At 45.4% G+C, this 13892-nt stretch overlaps 1 long non-coding RNA gene across 1 annotated transcript; it reads right to left on the bottom strand.

Annotated features, from left to right (window-relative positions):
• Positions 1–8752: 8752 nt before the first annotated feature.
• On the bottom strand, positions 8753–9459 carry LOC127578605 (uncharacterized). The gene is made up of 3 exons (XR_007957535.1): positions 9256–9459; positions 9135–9151; positions 8753–9049 (listed from the first exon to the last, which is right to left on the bottom strand). It is a non-coding gene; the product is annotated as an uncharacterized LOC127578605 (long non-coding RNA).
• Positions 9460–13892: the final 4433 nt, after the last annotated feature.

Raw genomic sequence — 13892 nt, forward strand, 5'->3', positions numbered from 1 at the left:
ATCATACGCTAGGATTCCCGGTTCCCCCTGCATCTCTGAACAATCTTTCACCATTTAGATAATACGTTGCTCTATTTTTATTTTTCCTATTTTCTGTATCAATCCTGAACTTATCCCAATATTCTGGTTTTGTCTCATAATTCAGTGTCAATCCAAATGTCCTGTTCTCTCCCCACAACCTGGATCAATCCAGCAAAGAAATGTCAACAAAACAAAGGAGCTGGTCATTGATTTCAGGAAGGGGAGCAGTGCACATGCTCCTGTTTACATCAACGGTGCTGAGGTCAAGAGGGTTGAAAGCTTCAGGTTCCTTGGAATGAACATCACCAATAGCCTGTCCTGGTCCAACCACGTAGATGCCACAGCCAAGAAAACTAACAAGTGCATCTACTTCCTAAGGAGGCTAAAGCAATTTGGCATGTCCCCTTTGACACTCAGCAATTTTTACTGATGCACCATAGAAAGCATCCTATCTGGATGCATCACGGCTTGGTATGGCAACTGCTTTGCCCGTGACCGCAAGAAACTGCGGAGGGTTGCGGACACAGCCCAGCACATCACGGAAACCAACCTCCCCTCCATGGACTCTGTCTATAGCTCTCGCTGCCTTGGTGAAGCAGCCAGCATAATCAAAGACCCCACCCACCCTGGACATTCTCTCTTCTCCTCCCTTCCATCGAGCAGAAGATACAAAAGCCTGAAAGCACGAACCACCAGGCACAAGGACAGCTTCTATCCCGTTGTTATAAGACTATTGAACAGTTCTCTAGTATGACTGGACTCTTGACCTCACAATCTACCTCGTTATGGCTTTGCATCTTATTGTCTGTCTGCACTGCACTTTCTCTGTAGCTGTAACACATTATTCTGTTATTGTTTTCCCTTGTACTACCTCAAGGCACTGTTGTAATGAAATGATCTGTATGGATAGCATGCAAACAAAGTTTTTCACTGTACCTCGGTACATGTGACAATAATAAACCAATTTACCAATCCCAAACTAATCCCACATCCCTGTTCTCTCTCCACAACCCTGGATCAATCCCAAACTAATCCCAGCACCCTGTACTCTCCCTGTAGCAACCCCTAACCACTGCCAGTGCCCCGCTCCCTTGTCACTATCCTATATCAATCCCATTGTCCCACTCTCTCCCCACAGCCCATATGTTAAGGGTTAAAATTCCCCTCAACCAATTGGGACTACTTTGGCCACACGGATGTGTAAAGCTCTGCTGGCAAGTCAGCTATGGCTCTCTGAACTTTAAGGGACGTAACATTTTGGAAGAGAGAACCAATGTGTGTCTCCAGTGTGACATTTCAAATAACAAATGCTCTTGAAATTTGCCCACTCTCTCACTCTGTGGTTTCAACGCAATGAGTTACTGGGATCTGGAATGTGCTACCTGAAAGAGTGGTGGACGCAGTGCGGATCTAGTTGAATCATTCTTTTGTGCAGTCTCACAGGCACAGTGAGATATGGGATTAGTATAGATGGGTATTTGGAACTACATACAAGATGCTGGAGGAACTCAGCGGGTCAGGCAGCATCTGTGGAGGGAAATGGACAGTTGACATTTTGGGTCGAGACCCTTCATCTGGACTGCCAACAAACAAGATGCTGGAGGAACTCAGTGGGTCAAGCAGGTGGGTGCTTGATGGTTTGATGGTTTGATGGGCCTGTTTCTGTACTGTATGCTGCAATGATATCTGTTATCTTGCCAAGGATTTCGTGAAAATTCCAGGAATATGTGCCCGATTCGTCAGGAATTGTGGAAAGAAAATCAAGATCCCATTACTCGTGTGTCATTGTGTTTTATCCCATTGGTACCACATCTGAGCAGAATCTGGAACTGGTTGGTGGGAATTTCACCGATCTGGACTTCAAGTGACAAGCCCTGATGAAGGAGCAGGGATCAGAGATCGGGCTACAGGTGACTCCCTACCCAGTGCTCCTCAAATCCACAAATGTAAAAAGAAACGCTTGCATTTATATGTCGCCCTTCACAAGCTCAGAACGTTTTCCAGTCTGTTATGGGGAGAGATGCTGTTTAACCTGCAACCACTTTGAGAATTTGTTTTTAATTGCATGAGTTTCCCTTCGAACTCATTTGCACTTAAACCAATTGAGATCTATCCCAAACAGGAAGCATTGCAAAGGATCATATTTCCAGTCTCTTTAATGAACAGCTGATTTGAAAGGTAGACCTGTCAGTACTGACCAACAATGAAGCAACCCCACACCATTATACCAAAGATTCAGGTTGGATCATATTATCTTCGCTCTGGAGTGGGGTTTGAACTCACAACCTTCTAACTCAGAGGCAAGATTGCTACCCATTGAGCTACGGCATGGATACCCAAAACTGATGTAATGCAGGTACCAGAATTCTGAAATAAAAACAGCATATTAGACCATAAAACCGTAAGACAAAGGAGCAGAAGTCAGCCATTCGGCCCATCGAGTCTGCTCTGCCATTCTATCATGAGCTGATCCATTCTCCCATTTAGCCCCACTCCTCTGCCTTCTCACCATAACCTTTGATGCCCTGGCTACTCAGATACCTATCAATCTCTGCCTTAAATACACCCAATGACTTTGCCTCCACAGCCGCCCGTGGCAACACATTGCATAGATTCACCACTCTCTGGCTAAAGAAATTTCTCCTCATCTCTGTTCTGAATGGGCGCCCTTCAATCCTGAAGTGCCCTCCTGCACTAGAATCCCCTACTATGGGAAACAACTTTGCCACATCTGCTCTGTCCAGGCCTTTTAACATTCAAAATGTTTCTATGAAATATGAAATATTCTATAAACACTCAGAGGGGAAGGCAGCATCTATGGAGAGGGAAGCAGAGTTGTTGATTCAAGTTGATCCACAAGAAAATAGGAGCAGGAGGAGTCCACTCGGCCCCTCAAACCTGCCGCGCCATTCAATATGATCACGGCTGATCTACGTTGACCTCAACTCCTCTTCTGTGCCAGTTCCCCATAACCCTCAATCCATTGATCTTTCAAATAGTTATCTACTCCACCTCAAGTATATCCGATGATCTGGCCTCCACCACCCTCGGGGGCTGAGAATTCCAGAGATTCACCTCCCTCTGGGAGAAGAAATTTCTACACACCTCAGTTTTAAATGACCAGTCCCTTACTTGTCTCATAGGTCGATGAGCTTTCATCAGAAGCAGGTAGAGTTAATAATTAGCCAGGCCTGGAAATTAGATGACATCCTTTTGTAGATCGCCCCATTAAGGAAGGATGTGGAGGCTTTGGAAAGGGTGCAGAAGAAGTTCACCAGGATGCTGTGTGGATTAGAGAGCATGAGCTATAAGGAGAGGTTGGACAAACTTCTGGAGCGGCGGAGGCTGAGGGGAGACCTGATCGAAGTTTATAAAATTATAAAGAGGCATAGGTAGGGTAGACAGTCAGAATCCTTTACCCAAGGTAGAACTATCAGGTACTAGAGGACACACATTTAAGGTGAGAGGTGGAAAGTTTAAAGGAGATGTGCGGGGCAAGTTGTTTTACACAGAGAGTGGTGGGTGCCTGGAACAGGCTGCCAAGGATAGCGGTGGAAGCAGACATGATAGTGGTGTTTAAGAGGCTGTTAGATAGACAACGAATATGCAGGGAATGGAGGGATATGGGTCACGCACAGGCAGAAGAGATTTAGTTTGTTTGGCATTGTGTTTGACGCAGACGTTGTGGGCCGAAGGTCCTGTTCCTTTGCTGTACTGTTCTATGTTCTAGTGCCCTAAGAGTTGCCCCGCAAAAAAATGGCCAAGAAAATATTTGAAACATGACTAAAATTGAGTCTTTAGTACACGTTGATGCATACGCTTATAGAAGGGTGCGCTTGTCACACTTTCTATGGAACCCACACAACACCCCCCTGGGTCAGGTGGCATCTGGATGCACAGGAGGAGGCCACACAATGTGCACCTGTTTCTATCCAGTCTCAAAGTGATCCAGTGAGAGGTGTGGTCTCTGCCACACGGGAGCAGCTTGCTGTCCTCATTGAGCAGAGCAGGTGCCACGTGTGAGCAGATTGCTGCTCTCAGTGAAGTCCACCTGTGAGCGTCTAGATGCTCTGCACAAACAGAAAGATTATTCTCTTGCAAGAGCAGGTAGATGCCATAGTCAGATCACCTAATGTTGGCACAGTGTCCCTTCAAATTAGCTTATGGGCAACAATATAGTGCAATGTCATAGTGTCATAGAGTCACGCAGCACAGAAACAGGCCCTTCGGCCCAACTAGTCCATGACAACCAAGATTCCCATCTAAGCCAGTCCCACTTGCCCACTTTTGGCCCATATCCCTCTAAACCTTTCCTATCCATGTACCTGTCCAAATGTCTTGTAAATGTTATTAATGCACCTGCCTCAACCACTTCCTCTGGCAGCTCATTCCATACACTGACCACTCTCTGGGTGAACAAGTTGCCCCTCAGGCTCTTTTGAAATCTCTCCCCTCTCGCCTTAAACCTATGCCCTCTAGTTCATGATACCTCAACCCTGCGAAAAAGTCTGTGCGCATTCACCCTATCTATGCCCCTCATGATTTTATACCCCTCTATAAGATCACCCGTCATTCTCCTACGCTCCAGTGAAAAAGGTCCCAATTTGTTCAACCTCTCCATGTGCTCTTAGTTGTACTAACGTTGTTCCACATGGTCAGCAGTCACACTTCCATCTCCAGTATATATCAGGAAGCGAGGAATGAGGCTGAATGACTAGCGATATCCACATGTAATCCAGGAAACTCCCAGCTGCTCTGATGCATGTGCTGCGTAGAAGTGTCAGGTCCCATTTTATGACTGGTGTAATTTAAGATAAGATCTTTATTAGTCACATGTACATCTAAACACACAGTGAAATGCATCTTTTGCGTAGAGTGTGCTGGGGGCAGCCCACAAGTGTTGCCACGCTTCCGGCGCCAACATAGCATGCCCACAACTTCCTAACCCGTACGTTTTTGGAATGTGGGAGGAATCCGGAGCACCCAGAGGAAACCCACGCAGGCATGGGGAGAACGTACAAACTCCTTACAGACAGCAGCCGGAATTGAACCCGGGTCGCTGGCGCTGTAAAAGCGTTACGCTAACTGCTACTTTGTCTCTGGCTCAGTGTTAAATCGACCTTTTGTTCGACTTATAGAACATAGAACATAGAACACTACAGCACAGTACAAGCCCTTCAGCCCACAATGTTGTGCCGACATGTTATCCTGCTCTAAGATCTATCTGACCCTTCCCTCCCACATAGCCCCCTGTTTTTCTATCATTCATGTGTCTATCTAAGAGTCTCTTAACTGTCCCTAATGTATCTGCCCCCACAACCTCTGCCGGCAGTGCGTTCCACGCACCCACCACTCTCTGTGTAAAAAACTTACATCTGACATCCCCCTTATACCTCCTCCAATCACCTTAAAATTAAGTCCCCTCATGTTAACCATTGTTGCCCTGGGAAAAAGTCTCTGACTGTCCATTTGATCTATGCCTCTTATCATCTTGTACACCTCTACCAAGTCACTTCTTAACTAATCAGATTTCTGAGATTCAGTGTTTGAAATAGGATAGCTGTACAATGGCACTGTGAATATCGCTACTGCTTCACAGCTCCAGAGGCATGGGTTCAATCCTGACTTCTGGTACAGTCTGTGTGGAGTTTGCACGTTCTTCCAGTGACCCTGCGGGTTTCCTCCGAGTGCTCCGGTTCCTTCCCACTTCCCAAAGACATGAGGGCTGGTGGGTTAATTGACCATTGTATATTGTCCCTGGTGAATAGCTGAGAAATAGAATCAGGGAAGACTTGATGGGAACGTGGGGAGAACAGGTCACAGGGAAAATTAGTGGGAGAACAGGTTTGCCATGTTAGCCAGCATGGACTCGATGGGCTGAATGGCCCTCTTCCATGCCAGAGGAGACACGGAATGTGTAAAACCAGGCCCCCACAACAGCTATAAAAGTCTGAATTCTACCTTGGGCTGTGTTGGATGAAGGATTATTCAGGCTGAACACCAGAAGCTGCCTCTCTCAGTCTCAGCGCTGAGTCAGTCTCCCCCTGGGGCTGGGGAAAGGACGGGCAGCTGTGCAATGATGCTTCTTCACTGCGGGAAAGTGATTAGAGATTAAAGGAATGGTCGGGATGGGGGGCTGCGGAGGTGAGCACAGTTCTGGTCTCCCTGGTCGTGTCAGTAAAGCTAAAAATAACAAGAATAAAAACACACAGTGTTGTAAATAGCCATCTGAGCAGTCAACAACATCACAGTCTAATGTTAGTCTTTATTATCGTTGCTCAAACTAGTACTCCCATAGTAGTACTTACATTAACACTCTTTATGTTAATGCTTCCCATGTAAAGTTGTCTTGTAGTAAGTATCTGAGTACTTACATATCAACTTGAAAGACCACACTTGATTTGGTTTTTCACCTCAAAGACAGCAAAGTGTGGCACTCCCTCAGTACTGCACTGGACTGCGTGGACACAGTGGACGTGGAGAGGATGTTTCCATCAGTGGGAGAGTCTAGGATCCAAGGGCACAGCCTCAGAATAAAGGGATGTCCCTTTAGAACTAAGATGAGGAAGAATTTCTTCAGCCAGAGGGTGGTGAATCTGTGAAATTTGTTGCCACAGATGGCTGTGGAGGCCAAGTCATTGGGTGTATTTCAGACAGTGATTGACAGGTTCTCCACTGGTAAAGGGGTTAAGTGTTGCGGGGAGAAGGGGGGGAGACTGGGGTTTGAAAAGAAAATCAGCTAGGATCGAATGGCGGAGCCGACTCGATGGGCTGAATGGCCTAACTCTGCTCCTATATCTTAGAGTCCTGTTGCATTTTTCTGTGCATGCCTCTGGAATTGGACTGAGCTCACAACTTTCTGGGAGATGCTCATATGCTTTGTCTATGTTACTACGTAAACCTGAAAAATATTTGCTTACTTTTTATGATGTAGAAGGAGGCCATTCAGTCCATAGAGTCAATGCTAGCTTCTAACAGAACAATCCTAGAAGTCCCAGGATCCTTCTCCTTATTTCCCCATGGCCATGCGACTTATTCTCTCTCATCTGCCCATCAACACTCCTATTGATTACATAGAACAAAGAACAATACAGCACAGGAACAGGCCCTTCGGCCCACCATGTCTGTGCCGAACTAATTAAGCTAATGACACTTGATTTCTTCTGCCTGCACATGGTCCATATCCTTCCATTCTCTGCACATCCATGTGCCGACCCAAGAGCCTCTTAAATGCCTCTATTGTATCTGCCTCCACCACCACCCCTGGCAGCACATTCCAGGCACCCACCACTCTCTGTGTAAAAAAAATTGCCCCGCACATCTCCTCTGAACTTTCCCCCTCTCACCTTAAATGCATGCCCTCTAGTATTAGGTATTTCGACCCTGGGAAAAAGATACCGGCTGTCTACCCTATCCACATCTTTCATAATCTTATGAACTTCCATCAGGTCTCCCCTCAGCCTCCGACGTTTCAGAGAAAACAAGCCAGGTTTGTCCAACCTCTCCTTATAGCTCATACCCTCTAATCCAGGCAGCATCCTGATGAACCTCTTCTTCACCCTTTCCGAAGCCTCCACATCCTTCCTGCAATGGGGCGACCAGAATTGCACTCAGTGCTCCAAGTGCAGCCTAACCAAAGTTTTATACAACTGCAACATGAAATAATAATAATTTATTATTTTTTCACCCAGCCTTTTTGACATGAAATTTAGCTTGATGAAGTGTTTTCTGGGAATGCCTTTCATAGATCACCACCTGTCTGAAATTTTGTTCCCCACTGTACCATCTCTCAGCTTTTTCAAATATTCATCTGACTCTCTTCTGAAAGCTATTATCAATTCTGCTTCCACTCCCCTTGCAGGCAGAGTCTTCCAGATCAGAATGACTCATTGCAGAATAAAAATTCTCATGGCCCCTGGGTTATTTTGATAATTACGCAAGATCTATCATATCTGGTTATCAACTCTGCTGCCAGTGGAAAACCATTTCCCTTTCTTTACCCCTTCAAAACCTTTCCCTTCCATTAAAACGCTCCTTAAACTTACTTTTTTTTTACTTTGTCAGAGCCTTTTCCTCAGGATGGAAATGTCAAATACTAAAAGGGATAGGTTTAAGGTGAGAGAAGGAAAAGTTCAAAGGAGATTTACGAGGCAAGTTTTTTTACGCGGAGAGTGGTGGGTGCCTGGAATGGACTGCCAGGGGTGGGGGTGGAAGCAGATACGATAGAACAGAGAGATATGGACAATGTGCGGAAGGATGAGCAGGAGCATTTTCCTGTGTTGTTCTATTTTCTATTGAACAATCCCAACATTTCCAGTCTCTTCTCCAATTTTTCTTTATAAAAAGTTATCCAAAATCCTTTTCAGAATGAATATGCTTTCACTGTCCTGATGGGATACACAAAGCTTTGCATTGTTCCCTGCCTGAGCATCCTTTTTTTTTGAAGGAATAATTTCTGTAGAACTTATTATTAACGTCAGAGCACCTGAAAGCATAAAAACCTTATTAAACATTCTGAATATGCCACAAAGTGTGATGACCCTCTCTGCAGAAAGTAGCCACAATAGCTTTTTGAAACTGTATTCACAGGAGAGATGAATTAAGGTACAAAAAGCACATTGTAAACCCTTTTTATTAAACTTGTGACTGAGAGCTAATAGCATTAAAAGTCAACGGACAGAGGATTTCTGAAAACACTTGGTTCTACATTTATTTCTCAGCTGAACGAATGAAGCATTGATTAACATTCTCTGATTACAAGTCAGTAAATCACCACATCATCTCAAATTCAACAGCTGAGGCTTCAAGCCACTACATAATTGTCCGTCTTTTTGAAGGGAAAGGTTGTACATTATAACAAGTTATTAAAACTCTTCAGTGCCTTTTGATAAATCATTGATTCAATTATAAAATAAGCACTCTTTCAAAACTAGTGCTTAGGGAGACCTGTGAGTTCAGTCCTCCAAAGATTTACAGGACTGGTCAGACGCATGGCTGATTCTGAAGCAGGGTTAGACTAGCGCAGGAACTGAAAAAGAGAAAATGAATAAGCTTTGGATTTACAACAAAGTTATATCATCTGTAACAAAAAACAGAAAATGGAGGAAACATACAGCAGATCAGGCAGTGGCTGTGGAGAAAGAGAGTCAATGATTTAGACTGATGTCCACAATCATGTGAAAAACAAGGAATGTCACAGTTTTGTAAAGCAAAAAATAGCTAAAAACCTGTTACCTCGGTCTTTGAGGAAATACAGACTATGTTGCTTAATTTAACTTCGAACAAGTTCTCATCCCTCACCTTGTCCTTGACTTCCTCTGACACACTGTGTTAGTATATCTCTGCATACACAGACAGAAGAAAGCACACACACACACACACACACACACACACACAGAAACTATATGTGCAGAAAGACACACACAAAGACATAAAATGTACACACACACACACACACACACACACACACACACACACACACACACACACACACACACACACACACAGAAACTATATGCACTATTACAGCGCCAGCGACCCGGGTTCAATTCCGGCCGCTGTCTGCAAGGAGTTTGTACGTTCTCCCCGTGTCTGCGTGGGTTTGCTCCGGGTGCTCTGGCTTCCTCCCACATTCCAAAGATGTACGGGTTAGGAAGTTGTGGGCATGCTATATTGGCACCGGAAGCGTGGCGACACTTGCGGGCTGCCCCCAGAACACTCTACACAAAAGATGCATTTCACTGTGTGTTTCAATGTACATGTTACTAATAAAGAAATCTTATCTTAGAAAGACACAAACAAAGACATAAAATGTACACACACACACACACACACACACACACACACACACACACACACACACGCACACAGAAACCATGTAGACACATGCACACAGAGACATACGTAAACCTTATATGCAGAGACATACTAACACAAACCATGTAGATGCAAACACACACACACACACACACACACACGCACACACCTATGCACGTGGGGTTCATTGTGTCCAATTTGCCTTCACTTTGAAGTTGCCTTTCAACGAGGAGTTAACTCTCATTGTTCATTGTATTTTTTCAGTGTTTGATCATTCTACTATCCACAGACTAATAAAGAATAACCTCGAGGGGTTTATCTACCCCAGCAGATTGCATTTATTTTAATTTCTGCTCTCTGCAGTGCAAAGACAATTTGCTTCAGTGTCTATACTCAGTGTCCTCAGCAGCCTTCACTGCTCATCAGAAAGTATAATGAGTGTGTCTGAATGCCAGACACTGACTTGATGCTAAGAGCTTGGGCGAAGGTGCACTGAAAATAGACGAGGCAGCCTGGTGACTGAGTTTGGATTGGCTGCCGAAGGGATCTTTGCAGCCAATGAGCAACCAAGCCCCGAGAACAAAAACAGTTCATTGTGCGGAAGGGTAAGACCTCCTATCAAAGAGGCAGTTCAGGAGGTTAAAACTAAGCGCATTGAGGTTTCACAGGGTAGTAATGTATTTTTTTGCAAGCTGAGTTGTAAAAAAAAGACTTACAGGCAGAAGGAAAGAGCAGAGCCAAATCAGGAAGGAATGCGGTGTGTTTGCTTTTAGTCAAGATAGGGTTTAGCCCAGCAGCTGTCTGCTTCCTCTGTGAGACTAAGCCACAGAGAAGAGTTACAACCATAAATTGCATACATTTTGAAGTAGTTTTGGTTCAATGTTCCTTCACTTTCTATTAAAATGCAACACTAGGCTCAACAAGCAGATACAATCGAGCGTTTCTTCCAGTACCTTACCCTCCCAGACAGACACTTGTGGTCCGTGAACCATGAATTTCCCTCAGCGATGAAATCTAGCCCTTTCTGACTTTAAGCGCAACGACACAGCCCTTGCATTTGAAAGGCACATTCCCATGGCATTCCCAGGCTTTGGGTAGTTCTGGGAGTCAAACCTGGGAGTTAAGATGCATGCACAGCAAGATCCCACAGATGACAACAGGATGAATGCTGAGTTCCTGGGTATCTTCGGCTCTCCTGCTGGGGTAGGATGCTGCAGGCTCAGGTCTGCAGGCTCCTTTTCACCTTTCCTCTCTTCCCTAGGTTCTTATCCGCCTTTTATCCCCTTCCTTCCTCGCTCTTTCTTCCTCTCCCCACATCCGCAAACTCCGCGCTTTTCCGGAGGAGTAGGGGCACGGACTTTCAGTGGATGACGTGAACGCGAATACCACTCAGGCTGCAGGCGATAACACCAAGGTGGTCGACCCCCTCCGTGGATGTGGACAGCCTTCTGTAAGCTTCAGCTTGGACCCTGACTCCGGCTGCTGACCTACCCATGTTCCTGACCCCCCCCCCCCCGTGTTCCCGACCCCGGATCCTGGCTCTGGGTGCGCACTCCCAGTGTACATGGCCAACCTCACAAGTAAGCAGATCCATGCAGAGTAATTCAGCAGATAACAAGGACCTAGTGTAATATTCCTTTCCTTCCTTCCTCCCATGCTGATTCCTCCCTCTTTTTTTTAATTCCCCTCTTTACTCCTTCCTCCCTTCCCTTCCCTCACACGCTCCTTCCTTTGTCTTGAAGGAACAGCAATATGTTCCACAGTAGTTCTACATCTGAAGACTGTGTGCATTAGACTGCTGACTCCTCACAAGCAGCAGAGAACCCCCGCGCTCCAGATCAGATTAGGAAAATAAAGGAACGTTAGCTGAATTGAAACGTGCTAAATGTTTCCTTTTGTTACTTACTGCTTTTAATTATTTCAATAACCTTCATAGTTTTCTCCCTTTTTGCTTTGAAAATCCTCCACTAATAAATTAATCTGATGAACATTAGTGCACTTTTCAAATCTGCGTAAAAGTCTCAGACACAGGCTTCTGCAGATTAATTCAGCAGATGAGTACAACCGTCTTTACCACGAAGCTGACACTGCCACTGGTTCATTTTCACCAACAATAACTTCCAGTTAAAGATCGAACATAGAACGTAGAACAGTACAGCACAGGAACAGGCCCTTCGGCCCACAATGGCTGTGCCGACCATGACATCAAATTAAATTAAACCTATCTGCCTGCAAACGATCCATATCCCAGACGAAGGGTTATTAAGATTAAGATACCTTTATGAGTCACGCGTACATCGAAACACACGGTGAAATGCATCTTTTGCATAAATGTTCTGGGGGCAGCCCGCAAGTGTCGCCACGCTTCCGGCGCCAACATAGCACACCCACAACTTCCTAACCCGTACATCTTTGGAATCTGGGAGGAAACCAGAGCACCCAGAGGGAACCCATGCAGACACGGGGAGAACGTACGAACTCCTTGCAGACAGTGGCCGGAATTGAACCCGGGTCGCTGACGCTGTAATAGCATTATGCTAACCGCTCGACCTGAAATGTTGACTGTCCACTTCCCTCCACAGATGCTGCCTGACCTGCTGAGTTCCTCCAACAGATTGTTTGTTGCTCCAGATTCCAGCATCTGCAGTCTCTTGTGTCTCCATATCCCTCTGTTCCCTGCCTGTCTAAATGCCTCTTAAATTGCGTCTGCTACCACCACCACCCCTTGCAGTGCATTCCAGGCACCCACCACTCTCTGTGTAAAAAAAACCTGCCCCACACATCTCCTTTAAACGCCCTCCCTCTCACCTTAAAGCTACGTCATCAAGAATTTGACATTCCTGCCCTGGGAAAAGTATTCTGACTCTCTACCCTATCTACATCCCTCATAATTTTTTAAACCTCTATCAGGTCTCCCCTCAGCCTCTGACACTCCAGAGAAAAGAATCCAAGTTTGTCCAACCTTTCCTTATAACTCATGCTCTCTAATCCAGGCAGCATCCTCTCTGCATGGGCTTCACTGGAAGATTTACACAGGGTGCAAATTTTCACAGGGTGCAGAGGAGATTTGCCAGGATGCTGCCTGCATTGGAGAGCATGTCTTATGAGGATAGGTTGAGTGAGCTAGGGCTTTTCTCTTTGGAGAGAAGGAGGATGCGAGGTGACTTGATAGAGGTGTACAAGATGATAAGAGGCATAGATCGAGTGGACAGTCAGAGACTTTTTCCCAGGGCAACAATAGCTAAAACGAGGGGGCATAATTTTAAGGTGATTGGAGGAAGATATAAGGGGGATGTCAGGGGTAAGTTTTTTACACAGAGTGGTGGGTGCGTGGAACGCACTGCCGGCAGAGGTTGTGGGGCAGATACATTAGGGACATTTAAGAGATTCTTAGATAGCCACATGAACGATAGAGAAATGGGGGGCTATGTGGGAGGGAAGGGTTAGATAGATCTTAGAGCAGGATAAAATGTCGGCACAACATCGTAGGCCGAAGGACCTGTATTGTGCTGCAATGTTCTACGTTCTATTAGTGAATAAACATTTACATTGCAACAAACACAAAATGTTGGAGGAACTCAGCAGGTCAGGCAGCATCTATGGAGGGAAATAAACAGTCGACGTTTCGGGCCGAGACCCTTCATCAGACTGGCTACTGAAAGGGGTGTTTGTGGTTAATACCACTGATGCACTTAAGGGGAATCTTGATAGGTGAGTGATGGAGAAAGGAACAGAAGGGTGGGATTGGATGAACAAAAGTGAGAGGGGGCTAGCATGGACTTGTCAGGCTGAACAGCCTGTTTTAGAACATCAGAACAGGAGCAGGAGTCAGCCATTTGCTTCCTTTAGCTGCTTCATTATTGAATAAGATTGGGTTATTCAAACCTAAACTGTACTTTCTTGTCTGTTCCCCCAAACCCTTCTCTCTCCTGTACCAGAGCCTGTTTATGTCAGCTTTGAATACAATTACCTCACCCCCATCATCCTTTGGCATAGAGAACTCTAAAGATTCTCTAAAAACTCTGAAGACCAACTGAGAGAAGAAACTTGTCATC

The sequence above is a fragment of the Pristis pectinata genome, chromosome 15 (assembly GCF_009764475.1).
Source record: "Pristis pectinata isolate sPriPec2 chromosome 15, sPriPec2.1.pri, whole genome shotgun sequence".
Taxonomy (NCBI): domain Eukaryota; kingdom Metazoa; phylum Chordata; class Chondrichthyes; order Rhinopristiformes; family Pristidae; genus Pristis; species Pristis pectinata.